The 20,104-nt window shown below is 35.5% G+C and overlaps 1 protein-coding gene across 3 annotated transcripts in view; it reads right to left on the bottom strand.

Moving 5' to 3' along the window:
• The window catches only part of LOC134851621 (GTP-binding protein 4-like), a 501,193-nt gene that overhangs the window by 464,579 nt on the left and 16,510 nt on the right, over window positions 1-20,104 (bottom strand). The window lies entirely within an intron of this gene.

The raw sequence follows: 20,104 nt of genomic DNA, 5'->3' as shown, positions 1-20,104 counted from the left end.
ACCCTGTACAGAATTAAATTTTGAGTCTTACATTTTCAAAATCAGTTTTGAACGATACTGAAGAACAGGTTTATATTGAGTATCAATGAAAGAACTGAAAACCTTAAGTTTTTCCTTTAAAAAATGGACAAAAAACCACAGGATATTTCAATAAATTACCCATTGATTTAATTATGCGTTAAAATGGAGTCTCAAAATGATAGAGTCTCCTAAATCTCGTTTAGATCAGATTTGGCTCTCCAGCTAGAAACGTGAAAATGTTGCAAACAATAGCGGTGAATGGGTTAAATTTTTTTGTGAAATACATGTATAATGATCCGGTGTTCAGGTGATTTATATAGATCGTTGTGGATTATCAGCAGAAGCTGCGACACTCACTATTGCTAAAAAGCAGCGAGCAAACAGTTTTAAATAGGTGGAAATGCATTACAGGGCCTTCAGAAAAACAGTTAAATTGGTGACCGAATTACCAAAAACATACAATTTTGACAAAGTCCTGAAACCATCGTAATGTATGACGACTCAACGGCTCTATTAGATGCTGCACTGGAAAAGTACTGCTTAAAAGGAGTGGTATCAATCGCATACGCATCAAGGTTCCCACACATGAGAAAAATAACTCGACAAAGTAAAGGTATTGGGGGTAGTTAAGTGGTTCCCAAGCTTATCACCCCAAGTTTTTCAACTCCCTTTTTCTTAACCTCCTCTCATATAACACCGATATTAGATAATTCCTCTACAATTTAGCCCCTTTTTAATACCAATTGTTAGAATCAAAGTGAAACTTACTTGAAAGGGATTCGGAACCATATCGTCGGTAAACATCCAAGCTTTAATTGCGAAAAAGTTTGCGAACCAAAATGCATTAACAGGAACGCTGCTAAATGAATTTTAGATTTGAACAAAAATGACCTGGCCGATAGTCTAGACTTTGATATGAAATTGAAACGAATCCGACCGACATGATTCAAATTAGTTACCAAAACTGATTAGATTTTTCAAAAACTGAACTTGATCTTGGAACAATTCTAGCCACTAAACGATTAATTGGCTAAATTTCAGCGAAATATGAAAGGATAACTAGTTGTGACCCAAAAGGATCTAAGCGGACCATTTGTAATTGAAATACCGATCATTTTAGAAAAATTTATCTATATTTTCGAACCATCTAAACTTTGTCAACTTGTTTTTGAATTGTCGGCATACAACGCAAGGTTTAAAGGGTTTGCCAGCCCCTAGTCCCAACCTAGCGTACCATCCAAAGGAGTAATTGTTTCGGGATTAAGTTGCTAGAGACATCGTTTTACTGTTTAACTCAATTTTGCCATAGCTCAAGTTCGCCATTTAACCAAGTTCGCCATAGCGCAAAAGAAATGCAAATCCGGTTTCTCTTCGTAAACATGCATAATTTTCTGCACTTTTTGCTGAGCACCCGGTAATTTTTCTTCTTTTTTCTGTAAATTGGTGCCCACTAGAGGCGTTATAGAAATTAAGTGTTTGGACGGAAGCCGTAATGCCGTATGCCGTAATGCCAGCCCTCTACAGCATTTTGTTATTCTGGCCAAACCCGATGATGCCGCATCCCTTCGATTCCATAACGAGGGGGGGGGGGGGGGGACAAAAGGACTTCTCGATTTGGGACGAGACTTTTTTGTAGTTAGATCCAAAATAGGCAAAGCTCGTCAATTTTGCTAGTTTTTCCGACTCTTTTATGGTGCGGTCGCAAACTATTTGAATTTTCTCCACTACTTTATCGTATGAACTTCCTATTTCATCTTTTTCAAAATTCAGGGCGGGTAACTTTTTGAGTGCTAAAGCAAACAGGTGGTTTGTTTCGTAATCCTTTTTCAATCCGAGCTCGGCGATTTTTCTCATAAAATTTTGTGAAAGATGGTAGAAACATCCCGTCAGCTTGGACTCGGAACATCTTTCTGAAACGCTTGAAAAGCGGCCTGCTCAAAATCCAGCAAAATTTTTTCAGGTCAGCTATCAGGGGCTAGTGTTTTTAGGGCTTCTAAGAAACGATGCTAGTTTTTTTCTGTTTTTTTTTGGCAGGAGCGCATATACGCAAGCGGGGGCTATTCCTGAAACTAACGTGTATAGAGTTAAAGTTATAAGGCATTTTCCGGTTGACTTTGAAATATCCATCAGCAAACCAAAAATTGGATTTTTCAAGCACAGGTAGCGTTTCAGGGTCGCCGAATAAAATAATTCTCTCGTGATCATTTTGCCCACTGTCTTTTTTCTTCGGGTTTTTTTTGAAAAATTTAGCTGCTGGGGAGACTGGTAAGACTGCTTGTCGTTGCTTGCGCGCTCGTTGTGCTGTGCGACTTAAAGTTTCTCTATTTGGTAGGACTATTTGAGTGGCAATGTCATCTGTATTGGGCTGAATAGCGGTTGCGACTCCACGGTTGGGGAATTACTTTCGCTCAGATCCTTGATGTTTTTCAAAACTAGTCGAGCATCAGGTTTGCCAGTGAAAATATTGTGATTATAATCACCCCTCGTTTCAATAAAGTTTTCTCCATCCGTAAGTGCTGTTGCGCGGCATTTATGGGTTTGGTATTTCGAGCAGTTCCAGTTTGTGGTTTTCTTCTTTCTTCGTTTAAGGTAATACTTGTGGCCTGATACCACTAGCATTTGTTTGTCTTTTGAAGATAAATTAAAATGGAATGACGCTTCACACATTATATATGACCTGATAGAGTGGTATAACAATGGTTTAATAAATAGACAGTACGTTTTTTTAAATTAAACTCACAAACGTTTTTTGTTGCCTTCATTTAGAACCATGTAGGTTATCTCTGTTTTAATTGCGTGAGTGAAGGATTATTTATCTTACTAGTCGAAATGCAAGTATTTTTAAGATGCAAGAGGCATCAGGTGAATTAAGACTAGCTTTTCAGGCCTCAACTAGTACACTTAATTGGACTACTTCTGTACTTATAAAAAGGACTTTTTTTGAAACAAATTATCGTCATTAAAAGGGGTTATCTTGTTACGGGGTTACAATATAGGGGTTGTAAACATAAGGGGTTGAATACAGTGAGGTTAAAGATTGGGACACTGAAGTTTTAACAATAGTAAGCAACCAACAGGCTCTTTTTAGTGCACTAGAAGCATTGGAAAAATCAAAACAACCACTGAGTCTAACCACATAGATTGATCTATTATTACCAATCAATTTCCATCTTAAAATTTTTGGCAGTATCAATAATGGGACTAATTGATTACATCTCAAAAAAACTATATAACAAAAAGAACTTGTAGTCGCAAAATATTTTCCCTTTTTATTAAAACTAGGTTGCGGCCTTTATATCAAAACAAAATATTCCACGAACTCATTTCATAAAATTGATTGACCCTATTAAACGAAAACACAAAAAGCTACACATTTTAACAAAAGGTTTTCACAAAACGGAGTCCAATAAAAAGAGATAAAAATGGAATGGATACAATAACAACAACTTCCTCGAAAAAGCAAAAGAAGTTAGCAAGACCCAGCAAAAAAAGTTGTCTGCGATTTGGACGACCACATCATAAATTGTAAAAAACAACGACTCTGGAAAAAGACATATCGGTCTCCTGATAGAATCTACTAAATCTTGTTATGAGCACTCGTTTAGTTCAGATTTGGCTCTCCAGCTAGAAATGTGAAAATGTTGCAAACCAAAGCGCTGAATGCATTAAAATTTTTTTCGGAAACATATGTATCGTGATGCGGAGTTCTCAAGCTGTGTTCAAGTGTCAATGAACGAAATGAAGACACTGTATAGGTTGTGGTGATTTTTTGCTTAGTTGATTTTTATAGATCGTGGTGGATTGTCATCAGAAGCTGTGACACTCACTAATGCTAAAAAGCAGCGAGTAAAAAAATTAAATGGGTGGAAATTCATTACAGGGCCTTCAGAAAAACAGTTAATTTGGTGACCCAATTACCAAAAACATACAACTTTGACAAATATCCTGAAACCAAAGTAGATATGACGACTCAACAGCTCTTTTAACTGCAGCACTTGAAAAGTACTGCTTAAAAGGAGGAATATCAATCTCATACGCATCAAGGTTCCTACACATGAGAAATATTAATCGACAAACTAAAGGTATGGGGGTTAGTTTGGTGGTTTCCAAGCTTATCACCCCGTATTTTTTGACTCCCTTTTTCCTAACTCCCTCTCATACAACCCGAAATTAGATAACCCCACTACAATTTAGCCCCTTTTTAATACCAATTGTTAGAATCAAAGTGAAACTTATTTGAAAGGGATTCGGAACCATATCGTCGGTAAACATCAAATCTTTAATTGCGAAAAATTTTGCGAACCAAAATGCATTAACATGCATGCTGCTAAATACGTTTTAGAATTTAACAAAAAAGATCTTGCCGATGGTCTAGACTTTGATATAAAGTTGAAAACGAATGCGACCGACATGATTCAAATTAAAAACCAAAACTGATTGGATTTTTCAAAAACTGAACTTGATCTTGGAATAATTCCAGTGAATAAACGATTAATTGGCTGAATTTTAGCGAAATATGGAATGAGAACTGGTTGTGACCCAAAAATGGATCCAAACGGAATATTTTAAAATGAAATACTGATCATATCAAGAAAAATTTATCTGTTTTTTCGAACCATCTAAACTTTATCAACTTGTTTTTGAATTGTCAGCATACAACGCAAGGTCTAAAAGGTTTGCCAGCCCCTAGTCCCAACCTAGCGTCCCATCCAAAGGAGCGATTGTTCCGGGATTAAGTTGCTAGGGACAGTTTTTTACGGTTTAGCTCAATTTTGCCATAGCTCAAGTTCTCGATTTAACTCAAGTTCGCCATATCGCGAAAGAAATGCAAATCCGTTTTCCTTCGTAAACAAGCATAATAGTCTGCACTTTTTGGTAATTTTTCTTTTTTTTCAAATTGGTGCCCACTCGAGGCGTTATAGAAATCAAGTGTTTGGACGGAAGCGTCTTTTTGCAAATTTGCAATCATTTTTCCTTATACTGTGATGCGATCCACTGAAGTATGACTGTATGCCATAATGCCAGCCCCCTACAGCATTTTTGTTGTTCTGGCCAAACCCGATGATGCTGCATCCTTTTGATTCCATAATGAGGGGATGGTTATAGGACTTCTCGATTCAGGACGAGGTTTTTTTTGTAATTGGATCCAAAATAAAGGCAAGCTTGTCAATTTTGCTATTTTTCCCAACTCTTCTATGGTGCTGTCGCAAACTATTTGAATTTCATCCACTATTTTATCGAATGAATTTCCTATTTGTTCTTTTTTAAAATTCAGGGCGGCTAACATTTTGAGTGCTAAAGCGAACTCGTGGTTTGTTTCTAAATTCTTTTTCAATCCGAGCTCTGCGATTTTTTCTCAGAAAATTTTGTGAAAGATGGAAGAAACATCCCGCCAGCTTGGATTCGGAAATCATTTCTGAAACGCTTGAATAGCGGCTTGCTCAAAATCCGGTAAAGATTTTTCAGGCCAGCTATCAGGGGCTAGTATTTTTTGGCCTTCTAAGAAACGGTGTTAGATTTTTTCTGTTTTAGTTGGCAGGAACAGAAATATGCAAGCGGGGGCTATTCCTGAAAGACTAACGTGTATAGAGTAAAGTTGATAAAAAATTTTCCGGGTGACTTTGAAAGTTCCATCAGTCAACTTAAAGTTGGATTTTCCAGGCACCCGTAGCATCTCAGGGTCGCCAAATAAAATAATCCTCTCGTGATCATTTTGCGCACTGTCTGATCTTAATTATTTTTGAAAAGTTCGGGTATTTCGAAACTTCTGGTTGCTGGGGTGAATGGTAAGACTTCTTCTCGTTGCTTGCGCGCTCTTTGTGCGGTGCGAACTATGTTTTTTCTAGTTGGTAGGGCTATTTGAGTGGCAATGTCATCTGTATTGGGCTGAATGGCGGTTGCGACTGCGACGGTTGGGGAATTACTATCGCTGAGATCCTTGATGTTTTTCAAAACTAGTCGAGCAACAAGTTTGCCAGTTGAAATATCCTGATTTTGTTCACCCCTCGTTTCAATAAAGTTTTCTCCCTCCGTAATTGCTGTTGCGTGGCATTTATGGGTTTGGTACTTCGAGCAGTTCCAGTTTGTGGTTGTCTTGTTCTTGCGTTTATTATAATACTCGTGGCCTGATACCACTAGCATTTGTTTGTCTTCTGAAGATAAAGTAAAATGAAATGACGCTTCAAACATTATATATGGTCTGATAGAGTGGTATAACAATGGTTAAAGAAACAGGCAGTACATTTTTTTTATTAAACTCACAAACGTTTTTTTGTTGCCTTCATTTAGCACCATGTAGGTTATCTCTGTTTTAATTGCGTGAGTGAAGAATTATTTATCTTACTAGTCGAAAGGCAAGTATTTTTGAGATGCAAGAGGCATCAGGTGAATTAAGACTAGCTTTTCAGGCCTCAATTAGTACACTTAATTGGACTGCTTCTGTACTTATATAGAGGACTTATTTTGAATCAAAATATCCTCATTAAAAGGGGTTATCTTGTTACGGGGTTAAAATATAGGGGGTGTAAACATAGGGGGTTTAAACATAAGGGGTTGAATACCGTGAGGTTGAAGAGCGGGACACCGAAGCTTCAACAATAGTGAGCAACCAATAGGCTCTTTTTAGTGCACAACAAGCATCGGAAAAATCAAAACAACAATTGAGACTAACCAATTAGATTGATGTAATATTACCAATCATATTAACTGAAAACACAAAAAGCTATACATTTTAACAAAAAATGTTTTCACAAAACAGATTCCAATAAAAGGAGATGAAAATGGATACAGGAACAACAACAACTTCCTCGAAGAAGCAAAGGAAGTTAGCAGGGACTAGCAAAAAAAAGTTCTCTGCGATTTGGACGATCACATCATAAATTGTAAAAAACAACGACCCTGGAAAAAGACTTATCGGCCTCCGAGTAAAAGTATCAGAGCAACAACTCGCTATAAAAAGACCCAAAAAGCCGTCCAGCAGCCACCCAGACTGCCGACAGCATCCCAGCAGCAACAAAGGACACTGAAACAAGTAGAGACCTAAAAATCAATAGAAACAGAGTAACGTACCAAGACGAACCATGTAAACGTGACAGATGACAATGCTCCTCTTCACAGAATTATGGCAGAGGACAATGCGCCAACACACACTTTTGACAAAACTGGCGGTGGGACAAAACTGCAAAAAAAAGAAAGCGAGCAAGGTCAAAACTTAGGTGCGACCGAGGACAAGTATTCCGGGCTCTCAAATTCAAGTTATACTGCAAAGACAACCATAATAGAAATTTTGTTTGCATCGGTAGACGATCCTAAGAAAAAGCGTTGGTAGAACGTTTCTTATAAACGTTATAAACAAAGTCAAGTGTAAGGAAAAACAAAAAAACAAAAGTAAAAATTGGCATCAGACATGGCCGAATTGATGAAAGCTTTTCGGGTTACACCAGTTGCCAGAAAAAACCTATGCGCATCTGATACGCAGATGGAAGACCCCCAAAATTGGATTTACAATCTTAGCAACGACAAGCAACAGGAATTGGGACAAAATAAATTGCAGACAAGTAAGGAGTCAAAAGACCACCACTGACTCCTGCATGACGAACAGTGCTGATCAGGGGAAGAGGTACTCATCTGCCGAAGAACACCGTAAGATAACCTCCCTTACAGCACCCCCTACCAGAGCCTCGACTCGAACCAGCGCAGATCATGGCTGTACGAAAGAAACAGAAAGAAAATTCCAAACCGTCTCCGAGCCAGAGGCACCAGTACCTCGACAGCTGCAAGTAGTACAGAATAACCCGAACGTAGTTAACTTTTTTCAAATTTGAGTCGTTTTTTTTTGCGTCTTGTGCTAAAAGACCTCAACGAAAAAATGGAACTTAAGCGTATTTGACAGCCAGAGTACATTAGGCAAATTGGACACCAGTTCCTGTAGAAAGAAAATAATTAAAAAACAAAGAAAATTCAAGAAAAAAATAAGAGAAAAAACGAAGTTGCCTTTTCGGTTTTTTTTTCAAGTTTATTGCGAAGTTTTTTTGAAAATCTGTTTTTTTTCTCTAAAAAATGGCGCTAAAAAACTAACAACACTCAAACAAAACTAAAGTTTCAGGGGTTAGATTACGCATAGGGCCTTTAAAGTGATTGTAAGTCCGCTCGCTTGCTTTACTCGCTCAAAATTAGACCAACCAAATTTTCAAATCAGTTTTTCTGGACACTGGAAAAAAGTTTGGAAACATTTTAATTTTGTTCAAAATACAACTACAGATTGTTCCAAAATTTCTGCACAAACTCAATTTTAAATTTCATTTAAACTTAAACGGGAAAAGCAATTTGTATAGTTTTTTTAGAGGAGATAAATAGAGGACTTTTTGTGAAAGTCACTTTAGCAATTGCTGAAATTGGTTTCCAAACTGGCAATCTTCAACCATCCGCTAATATAGTTAACCAATGTTTGCCGTTTTTGAAATCAATCTACTGAATTTTTTAACCACCTGCCTTAATTCTGATATACTTGAGGGATGCTGAGAGCTGAGTGCTAATAGTCATCAATTCTTCTGCGGAAACTTGGTTGTTTTCATGCCCAAGATTCCGCCGGATAAAGGAAAGCTCTTTGTAACTTTTCCAAACTCAGATCACTCATAAGTTCGATGTCTAGAAATCTTAAACTTGATAAAATTTTGACGCAAAACAGTAGCAGGTGAAATATTTTTTGAAAATTCCATTGTAATGAAACGCTTTTCGTTGTCAGAGAGCTGTTTAATTTTGAGTTTTGAAACGAAATGAATCGAAAAATTATTTTTTAAAAGGGCTTCAGTATGATATATCAGTCAATTCAATCCAAATATTATCTGTGGTTCCTCATTTTGCGCGGAAAATGAAGCACACCCGAATACAAAGTTCCTCCTCTGTTTCAATGGTCGGAAAAACAAAGCCTTCAAGGAAGTGATCGACGTCTCCACAGAGAGCCAGTCAGGACACCTCAAAGTACCATTCTAAGAATCAGAAGCGAAATAAATAAGGAAATCAGATAAAACCTACAAACGTGGGATTTAGAAATCTTGCAGGAAAACGTCAACGAAGAAGACAAAATGGTAAGTAAGACCGACGAATAACAGAAGAATTCAACTTAAGAAGCCATTAGGATATCCAGAGAAAAAGGAAAAAGAGAAACAATTTTTGTTGCATCAGTTTTCCAGTTTCAAAACTGATTGATTGTGGATGGAACAAAAACAAAAAAATAACTAAGTACTTGAGTATTATAAAGGAAAACGTTTCATCAGTCATTGAATATATTAGGACTATACTAAGACTCTCCTTATGAAGTTTTGGGGTAACTGGGTTTTGGCAGAGCCTATCCTATATTATCCATTAGAGTCTGTCCTCTGTTTTGCTTCTTTAATTAAATTGTTCGTTGGCGTAAAAGTTTTCTCAATGGAGATGATTTTGTGCAATACCAAATTAGTATTTTTTAATTAGATAGGAATGGTCTAAAAAGACATTCAATTTTTACACAATCCAGGCAGAACAATTGAGCTTGTGTGATTATAGCGGAAGTTAGAATTCAGAAATTGCAAACTGCGAAAAGCTCTACCTCTGTTTTGGCTTAATTTATGATAACAATTTGTTGATCTGTATTTGATTAATTCTCTAGCAGTAGGAATTATGTGCTTTTCTTTTATACGTGTGACAGAATCATTCTTTTTATAATCATGTCAATCCGTATACACCATTTTCTTTGCTTATGCAGTTTATCTAAATTTTCTTTAGTACAGCCATTGAAAAGCATTCCTGGATAGTGTAAATGGTTTAATACACAGGAATAAAGAAAAAATTTCTGATTCGTATAGGACTTTCATCTCCTATGCATTTGATTGCTACCACTTTTTTTATTTATTTTCCAAACTTTTAACCTTCCATTCATGTTAAATCCGAGAATCACGATGGATTAAGATTTTTCGATTTGGTAATTTACTACTTGCAACTTGCAATTTTCTAGGAGTTTCGTTTTTTTGATAGAGTAGAAAAAATGATGAATTCAGTTTTTTTCCTTTTTTATCATTAAATTATTTGAGTGAAAAAATGAATTTCTTCTGCTGAAATTGATTTCATTGTTTTGTGTTGCGGATATCGGATTTGAATGGAAACTTAACAGTGATGTATCAATGGCATACTGCACAAGAGTACATGACATGTCAAGCGTTTCTGGCATATAATTGACATTTAAGTTGAACAACAACGGCCCTAATGCATTACCTCGAAAAACACTTTGGTCGAACTTAAGCCAATCGGGATTTGCACCATTTACAGTTTTTGCTGTTGTCTTCTTTCTAGAAAAGAAGTTACTAGATTAGTGGCTGATGGTTCAAAACCAAGACTTCTTAATTCATGTTCAAAGGTGGGACTTGAAATTATATCAAACGCTTTCTACAATTTTAAAAATGCCGCTGCTGCTACTTTAGGGCTCATCAAGTTGGAATAGATTTTTTCTGTTGTTTTTGCTTAGGACCTCTTTTTTAAACGGGAATGCAATCATGGCATGTGTTTTCTTTGAGCGTTTTGGAAAATTAGTATTCGAGGTAAATAACTTCAAAAACATTGTTTAAATAGGGTTTTTTATGTGGACACTGTCTTTCAGTGCCCAAACAGCAATTTTACTGGGTCCTAAAGGCTATTCGTTGTTAAGCAATATGGCCCAAATCCTTTCCTTGTGAGTGACACATCTATATTTATGTTTTTTTTGTTATCAGTTTTCAGAGCAGTCGGTAAGGTGGACATTGAAAGTGGAAGACATGTGTTTTAACAGACGCCTAAAGTTGCAAATATGAAACTCAGGAAGTTAGCTTTCGTGAATTGTCCTTGATTTCCCAAGTTGGTTCCGCAGTTCATTTTATCTGAACAGTTTGCTTCACTGTATTTATTTTGCAGTTTTCGAATTTATGTTGCCTTTTGGGATTGTCAAAATTCTAAACTTGAGCTGTTTTCTCATTCTTGTATGAATAATTAGGCTGATTTTTGCATCTACTTTGCGCTTCTTTAAAGGTCTCGTGATCAAAGGCAGTTTGTAAAATCTGATAAATTCTTAGTGCATTCTCTTTTTCAATCTCATTGATCTGTTTTTTGAGTATATTGTTTTAGATAACTTTAGTGGTTGCTTACTACAAAATACTTTTCAAGTGGTTCAAGACTGATAATATCTTAGTGCATTCTCTTTTTCAATCTCATTGATCTGATTTTTGAGTATATTTTTTTAGATAATTTTAGTGGTTGCTTACTACGAATACTTTTCAAGTGGTTCGTAAATGTTGAAAACCTTTGCGAAACATTGCTTAAATTCAAATCAATTTTTCAAAACTGTTTGTTCTAGGTTAATACAGTGAATTCATGGTTTTTGGTTTAGGTTCTCACAAAATCAAATTGTATTTATATTTTTCTTGTTGAATCTCAAATTTCGAATTGGTACAGTTTTCTATGTTCTTTCGACTTTACTAGTATTTATTGTTAATGAATGCATCATTTCAATAGGTGCTTCTGCTATAAAAATTTCCTGACACAGATATTTAGTTGTGATAACATAATCCAAAAGGAATCTGTTATGTGTAGAGTTATTTGTTGGCAATATATTTTTTGCTACGACAAAGTTTTTGGTTTAATTGAATTGCTGAGAAATTAGGTTTTTAGTTTGTCTAATTAAGGAAGGTAGCAATCTCTTAGGATAGTCAAAACTCTGGTTTTAGACCCTTAATAGACTATTCTTGTCAATATGTTTTCAATGAAAAATCGTTCGAACTGCTTGTGTGGACTGTGAGCAAGAGCGGTTACCTGCTTTTTTGATTGCTTTGATTTGATTGGGTTGATTTTTACCCAGATGCCTCCGAAGTGAAAAGAACGTAGGAGCTTAAGTCTTTCCGTATCTTAGAGTTAAACGTTTTTTTTGGTTAAGAAGAAGTCTACCCATTTTTTACTTTTGACCAGAGCATGTTTTAATTAGGTGAGATCGCGTGTTTAATCCAGTCAAGTTTCAGTGAGACCAACCATAGTGTTTGAGTCAACAATTTTCGAAATGAAGCGTAATTCATCATGTCTGTTTTTCAGGCTTCCGGAAATCGGAGTTAGAAACTTGATATACTCATGGTGCTGTTTCAAAATACTTTCGAGGCAATCTGAAAAAGGGATTTGAAAACTTCACGATAGAAACAACTAGAACACTTTCATTTGAGTCATTTAGTATTTAGTAGACACCAGATTTACGCGGTTGATTGAAATATTGTGATTTGATCGAATGGTAAATATAAGGTACAAGATAAGGAGAATCTTGAAAAGAAGTTAATCAGACTTGATTTAAGAAACTAAAATTAACCTTGATTTGGCGCACAACTGCCAAGTCAGTCATTAGTATGATTAGTTATGACAATGATTGTTCATATAATAATATGTTTGGTTATTTGTGAACCAAACCTCAAATTTTTTGATTATTAATTGCCATAACTATGACTTAAGCAACAAGTATTATTCGTAAAATTGATGACTAAGAAGTTATGTGCCTAATGAATGCCCTTTTTGCTACGTCATTCCAATTTGAATAATCATTCTCGCTAAAGTCATAGCTCGCCAATCTCTCTGGGCGCTCGGTGCCACTCGAGACTAGGCTTGAGCTAGGTTTTATGCGGTTGCTGTGAGGGCGCACTGAGGTAGGACTTGATTCGAGGTGACAAACTTGATAGCGGTAACACATTTTCCATTGTGGCTTTCTTCACAGTATTTGATCTAAGCAAATGTACTTCATCATAGAAAAAAATCCAAACAGAAGTACTTCATCATTGGAAAATTACTCTTATTTGTCAATCCGAACAACCGTTTCGAAGATTTGCGCGATTTGATATTTCTTTTTCGAAAATTTGTTTGAACTAATATTTGCAATGAAGTTATTGAGCTTATTTATTTTTTGCCACTTGTTGAATCAGGTCCCGATTTAACAGAAGGAACTTGACAAATGTTATTTGTTCCAGGCCTGAACCTGCGCTCTTATTCATTAATGCACAAAAAACGTCGAACAAATCTTTCATTGATTTATGGAAATGTTTAATCAACAAGTTAGTGCTAATCTGAAAATTGATTGGTTTGAGCTCAAAATCATTACATCATCTTCTTATTGCAAGTTTTTTTTCTTATCCTCGCAGAAAAACCCCCGAAAACCATGAATTGTTGCGTCCATGTTTCTTCTTTGTGTCAAAGTTAGCTAAAAAATATTTGAACCAATAATCAAGTATTTTTAATCGATCGGAATAGATTTATCTACAAAACCAGTCGGAGCTCCGATTCTGAATTATATTGACGTCGTTAGGAAACTTACAAGATTGTATGTTTGAAGATAGTATTTATATATTTCTTCTAAAACTAGTTTTGCGAAGGCATTGGGCACCATGAGGAGCATTGTTGTCGACATCGCGGACATCGTGTATAATCTAGAAAGAGTCAAATTGTGCCAGGAATAATGCAGAGGTGCCAGGAATAGTGCAATAGTGACCCATTAACCAGTGCCCAGTGATTTCAATTATTGCTTCATTTCACTGCTGAAACTATTTATAGGTTTATCATAGCAGGTAAGGAAAAAAAGCGAAAAGGAAGGGGAGAACATCAAAGAGGGGAAAAGGCAAAAAGAGAAAAAACTAAGGGAAACAGAAGTACTTCATGATTATAACTCAAACTAGGGTTAAAGTTTGTGTATTGGGAATACAGTCTGCAAAAAGTTCTTATTTTATATAAAATTGATTCCCAATGGATTACAGCTCCGAGCAGAGTCAAAATCAGCCAATTACAGTTCTTACACCGCAAGAAAGAAAAACCATACCTCAAAGATACTGGGCATAGGCACAATGATAAGATTTGACAATTTAGAACTGCATGAATTTGAATAATTTTTTTGCCAAAATAGTGGGATACGAAAGATAATCTCCACTTGTTGTCGATCAATCATTTTTGATATGCATGAAATTACGAAATGAGTTAAACTAATAATAGAGGATGACTCAAATTAATAAAATAATTAAGTAAAACGAAAGTTAAATTGTTCATAAAAAACTATATGCAAATCGATGCACCCTAAAATTAAATAGCTGGAAAAAATTAACGATAAAAACTTGGCATAGCAGCAGAAGTCAGAATACTGATGAAATTTAAAAGTAGCACTGAAACAGTTACCTCTCGTGGTAACTTAGATTACAAGATTGACAGACGCTTTTCATTTAAATTAACATAATTGATATGAACATGTACTGGTAATGCAATAACTCCACGGGTTCATCCATCTAACTAACCACCGTATCCGAATTCTGGTCGCAACACAAATTTCGAAATACTAATTGAACAGTTTTGTCGAGGCAAAAATCAAAACACAAATTTCGAAATTTGGTTAAGAAATCAGAGTTTCTATGGAGTGAATAGCGCTATTCTTAGCTGGATATATCCCTTAGCTTGAAAGTTGGCCATCAAGTAAATTAAGGCGCGCAAAAGAAACAATTTTTGGCCCGGATAAGTCCTATGTAGCTTTTGAATGCAGTTTAAGATTTCATGTATACAAGATTATTTTTTGAAAGCAGTTTAATAGTTCTTAAGGAAATCAGGAACTGGCAGCTCTGCTTTTTGAACAATTTGAAAAATTGAGAACATTCCAACACAAATATCAGACACAGGAAAGAATTCTCATTCATACATAACAAACCGCATGGATCCAAACATTTGATAAACAATCCAGACTGTTAAGAAATAGCGGCGTTGCATTCAGATCTAGCCGAAAAATCTACAGGAACTGTAGACCCACCATGCTAAGCAAAACAAACCGGCGCAGCAGTACAGAAACACAAACAGAAAGTTGCTACAAGATAAAAACGAGGCACAGAATTACCCCACAAGAAGACAGACGGGGAGAACGAGAGAAACCCCATATCCAAAAGTTGGCATGAAACTCAACCTGAACCCAACATCATCCTATGATTCGGACGTCTCAGCATAAAAAAACGTGACACAAAAAAATCACCCTCTACGAAAGCCTCGACTAGAACCAGGTTAGGGATCTTTTCTCCTATATACCGATCAAGGCTGCACAATTTAAGAAGAACAAAATTCTCCCAAACCGTCACCAAGCCAAGAGCCAAGGCACCCTACCCTCACTTCGACAACTGGTAAGATAACATCCACACAGCCATGGCAAAAATAACGGAAGAAGGCAAAGCATGCTTTATAGACCAACTAAACCCGAAAAAAAGGATAGCTAATTTTTGTGCAAGAAGTAGAGAATGTTCCGATCAAACTTTTTAAAAAGTTTTTTTTTTTCAAATCAGTGCCGTTTTGTCTGCGTGTCTTGATAGAAAGATCTCAACAAAAAGTGAATCTTGTACATATTTGAGAGTCATAGTAAAAAGTCAGATTGGGCAACTATTCCTGCAAAAATTGTTAAATAAACATAAAAATTCTTGAAGAAAAAAATTGTTTTCTCTTATTTTTTTTTCAATTTGCTCGCAACATTTTTTTGGATTTTTTATTTCAAATGAAACTAAGTGTTCACGGCTTAGACTAGGTTTAGGGCATAAAAATGATTATAAAACTGCTCGCTGACTTGAATCGCTCGAAGTTAGACTGAAATTTAGAAGATTCAAAGAAGTTTTCCTAGACACTGGCAAAAAAATAAGGTAACGTTTTAATGTCTTTCGAATGGCAATTACAGGTTGTTTCAATGCTTCTACACAACTTCAATTAGCTATATTTTTAATCGGAATAAGTAATTTGTACAATTTTTTTAAGTAATAGAGATAAATGAAGTAATAGAGATAAATAATTTCCAGACTGGCAACCTTTAACCATCCGCATATATAGTGAACAAGTGGACGCCATTTTTTGAAGTCAATCTACTGAATTTTTTAATCATCTGACCTAAGTCTGTTAAACTTAAGGAATGCTGAGAGATGAATATTAATTTTTTTAGGTCCAAACTTCCTCACGTTGGGGTAAGCTCTTTGAAACTTTCCCAAACTCTCCGAAAACCGTGTTTAGAATGAATACTCAGTTTGTGAATTATCTTTCGATTGTTCCTTTTTAAGGAAATGCTTTTGCGTCGTCAGAGAATTTGGAAACCATGTAAGGTTTTAGAAGGAAAAGTGAATTTTTTCTAATCAAGTTCTTCTCACAAGTTGCTATTTCCAGTAGCTCAAGTTTTAGCATTTTTGAAACATTCGTAAACAACCTATCCAACTAGCTAACTTTCGTATTTATAATTTCTAATTAATTGCATTTGATGTTTAAGGCGGCTATACTGAACTTTTTAAACACCCTGTAAAATGTGCACACTGTCTTTCATGGTCCAAAAAAGTACTTCACTGGGTCCCAAAGGCTTATCGTTGGGAGGCAATAATTTGCTTTAGTCAATTCTTTTTGAAGCACAAATTTGAATTGAAGTCTCAGAGCTTCTGGTATAAGTTCTCAGAGCAGTTGTTATGATGGACATTCAAAGTAGAGGTTGTGTGTATTCATAGAGGTTGTGGGTATTCACCTAAATTTGAAATCTTAATATTAGGGAAGGTAGGTTTTTTATTATCAACGGTTAAATTTTCAAATGAGTTCCGCAATTCATCTATCTGAATAGTTTGCTATATTGTGTTTCTTTGTTGTATAAATATTTCAAATGATTGTTGCATCTATTTTGTGCACGTTTATAGGTTTCATTATTTGAGGCTGTTTGTGATTACTGATAAATTCTTTGTGCATTCTCTTTTTTCAACCTCAATGATTTGTTTTTCAATTGCATAAATTTTTTGATAGTTTTTGTGGTTGTTTACTCAGAGGAAACTTCTTTTCAGGTGGTGCGTGGATGTTGAAAACGTCTCTGAATAATTGCTAAAATTCAAGTAGCATTTTTGAAATTGTTTGTTTTCGGTGGGTTTTGGTTCAGATTTTTGCAAATTGAACATAACTATACATTTTTTTTGTTGAATCTCGAAGTTCGAATTTGGATAGTCTTTTCTGTTTTTTTTTTTACTTCTGTTAAATTTTTTTATAATACATGTTCCTTACTAAATTTGGGTGAGATTTGGGTGTGATAGTTCTTACACAGAGGTTTTCTTACACAGAGATTTGGGTGTGATAGCGTAATCCAAGAGGGATCTGTTATGTGTACATTTATTATTTGGCAATGTTTTCTGGCTATAGATAATTTATTTAGTTTAAATTTGGCTTCCCGTTTGTTGAAAAAACTAAAGAAGAAATCTTTTGGGATAGTCAAATGTTTGGTTTCAGAGCCAACTTAGTCAGTTCTTTTCATGTGTTTTCAATGAATAATTGCTTAAACTGCTTGTGTGGACTGTATGCGAAAGCAATTACCTGCTTTTTTGATTGCTTCGATATGATTGGGTCAAATTGTACCCAGATGCCTTCGAATTGGAAGAGAGTTAAGAAATTTAGGTCTTCTCGGATCTTAGCGTTAAACTTTTTTGGCTTGAGAAGAAGCGTATCCCCTCCTAAGTTTTGACCAGAGCATGTTTTTCAGTCTTATCGGAACCTGATATGGGTTGGTATAAAGAACGATTAGATGAGTATTCTTGTTTCATCCAGCCAAGTTTCAGTGAGATTAACTACACTGTTCGAGTTAACTGTTTTTGAAAGGAAGCGTTTTTTATCGTGTCTGTTTTTCAGGCTTCTGAAACTTAGCATTAGAAACTTGATATGCTCAGGGTGTTGTTTCGCAAATTTTTTGAGGTTTCGATGTCTACGCGTAGCGACCGTCAAGGTAAAAGTATTCTGTGACATGATTTGAGGCAACAAGCAGGATAGTATTAGCTTCTTTTCACTTATGGCCTTCCACAAAAAACTTGATCTAAGCAATTGTACTTCATCATAGAAAAGTGATTCGTGCAAAGCACTTCATCATAGAAAAATGACTCAGAACTGTCAATCTGAACCAATTTTTTTTTGAACTTGTGCGATTTGAAAATTATTTTTTCTCAATTTTGCTTGTTGAATCCTTTCTCGAAAAAACCGGAGGAACTTAACAAATGCTAAAAAATCCAGGCCCGAGTTTGTACCATGTTTTATTAAAGGACGCATCAAAATCTTCAAACTGCTGATCGACTGATTTATGGAATATAATTTTGCGTATTTGGAAAACAGTCTGCAAAATAATTTTTTTTTGTCTCCATTTATCCGCAAAACACCTCTAGACACAATGGATGACAGTTCCGAGCAGATCCACTTACAAGTCTTACAATGCAACAAAGGAAAACCATACGTCAAAGTTTACGGATATACGCACAGTTTTTGATAGATTTTTGTCAATTTGGAACTTCAAGATCTTTAAAAAAGTGTTTTGCTTAAAGAGTGAGACACAAAAAAATCACTAATTTTTGTCCATCAATCGAATTAGATATGCAAGAATTTGAAAAGCCAGTTACACTAATAATAGAGGTAGACATAGCCTGGTTTTTTTTAAATATAACTAACTAAAACAAAGGTAGAATTATTCATAAAAAATATGATGCAATCCAAAATAAAAAAGCTGAAATACTGATAAAGAGTTGGTTTAAGTAGCACAAGTCAGAAGACCGATGCAATTCAGCAGTACACATCTACAATCAACAGTTAAACAGGTACCATCAGTGTTAACTTAGTTTCTAAGTACTGTTTTCTCCAGGACTGTGGGAATTCGTAGCTTTTGTTGAAAGATTATCTTACCCGAATGTTATTGAGTTCTCTTGTAGAGGCTGCTATTGGAGTAAAAGGGATTGATTAAAAATTTGGGGCTGAAACATAACAGGCTAGGATTAAGTAAAATAAAATTAGCTTTACAAGAAAAAACGCCTCTTCTTAATGAGAAGATGTTTTAATAAATATATATGGCTGGGCTGCCCATTAGCTCCAGCAGGTTGGAAGCCCTGGCGCCAGTCCAGCAACCGAGGGTGACTGTGTCTCGAAGTTGCTCAGGATTTTGCTGTAAGAAAGTAACTTTAAAGTTAAAGAATCAGCCCTTACAACTTCTGAACTTCTGATTATAGCGACTCCTTTAAGTTTTTACCTCCAGTACTTTTCAACTCACTTCTCAAAGCTGAACAAAAAACCTGTTTTTGGTTGAAAAACTACCTGCATGGAATTTACTGGGAAAGCCGGAAACTATTTAAATTTCAACCTCAATCAGATTTTTTAAAATGTTTTATTGAAAAATCTTAACGCCGTTTTTTTATGCCAAAAAACAGAACCTTGAGATCAAAAATTGAGAATCGAGATGATTTTGGTTGCCCGAGATTACTAATTTACATTTCAAGTTTTATCCATCTTGCAATAAACTTTTACCTCCTTACAACTCCAGGAATAACTGTGCCCTGTAGTAAAACCAAAGTTTTTAATGATTGGCTGAAAAATGAGCAACAACGAGAAACTAGCAAAAACGGAGAAGTGCCTATCTCCATGTTGAGTGTTTTTGGCTTGGATGACACCAGAGAACGATATCAAATTATCTTTGACCAGAATAGAACGAATGAGTTGCCGAGGTCAAAATATGCAGCGGAAAGAACAATTTACACTATCAGGAGGAGAAGAAGTGACTATTTCAAGAAATTTTTTCCCGTTGATGACCAATGCATCTATAGTCAACAAAACAAGTGTTCTCAAAATAGTAGCCAACTAACGAGGAGTATGTCTTTTCAGGCTAGTCTCTTATAGACACTGGGCATAGACACAACTATTGATTAGACTTTGACAATTTGGAACTGCATGATTTTGAATAAATTTGTTTCGCTTTACGAGCGAGAAAAAATCTCCACTTGTTGTCAATCAATCAGTTCTGATATGTAGAAAAATGCGAAGTGATTCAAACTTTTAACAGAGGGGGTTATATCCTGGAATTAATGAAATAGTGAACTGAAACGAAAGTTGACTTATTCTTAAATAAATATATGCAATTTGATGCAACTTGAAAGTATTTAGCTGAAATAACTTTACAATAAAGAGTTGGTTAAGTAGCACAAGCCAGAATACTGACGCAACTTAACAGTAAATATTGACAGGTACCATTTAAACAGGTACATCTCGTGGTAACTTAGTGCCTCTG

Source organism: Symsagittifera roscoffensis, chromosome 7 (assembly GCF_963678635.1).
Source record: "Symsagittifera roscoffensis chromosome 7, txSymRosc1.1, whole genome shotgun sequence".
Classification (NCBI taxonomy): Eukaryota; Metazoa; Xenacoelomorpha; order Acoela; family Convolutidae; genus Symsagittifera; species Symsagittifera roscoffensis.
Note: the sequence above shows the minus strand (reverse complement) of the source record. Positions and strands in the feature narration are given on the sequence as shown.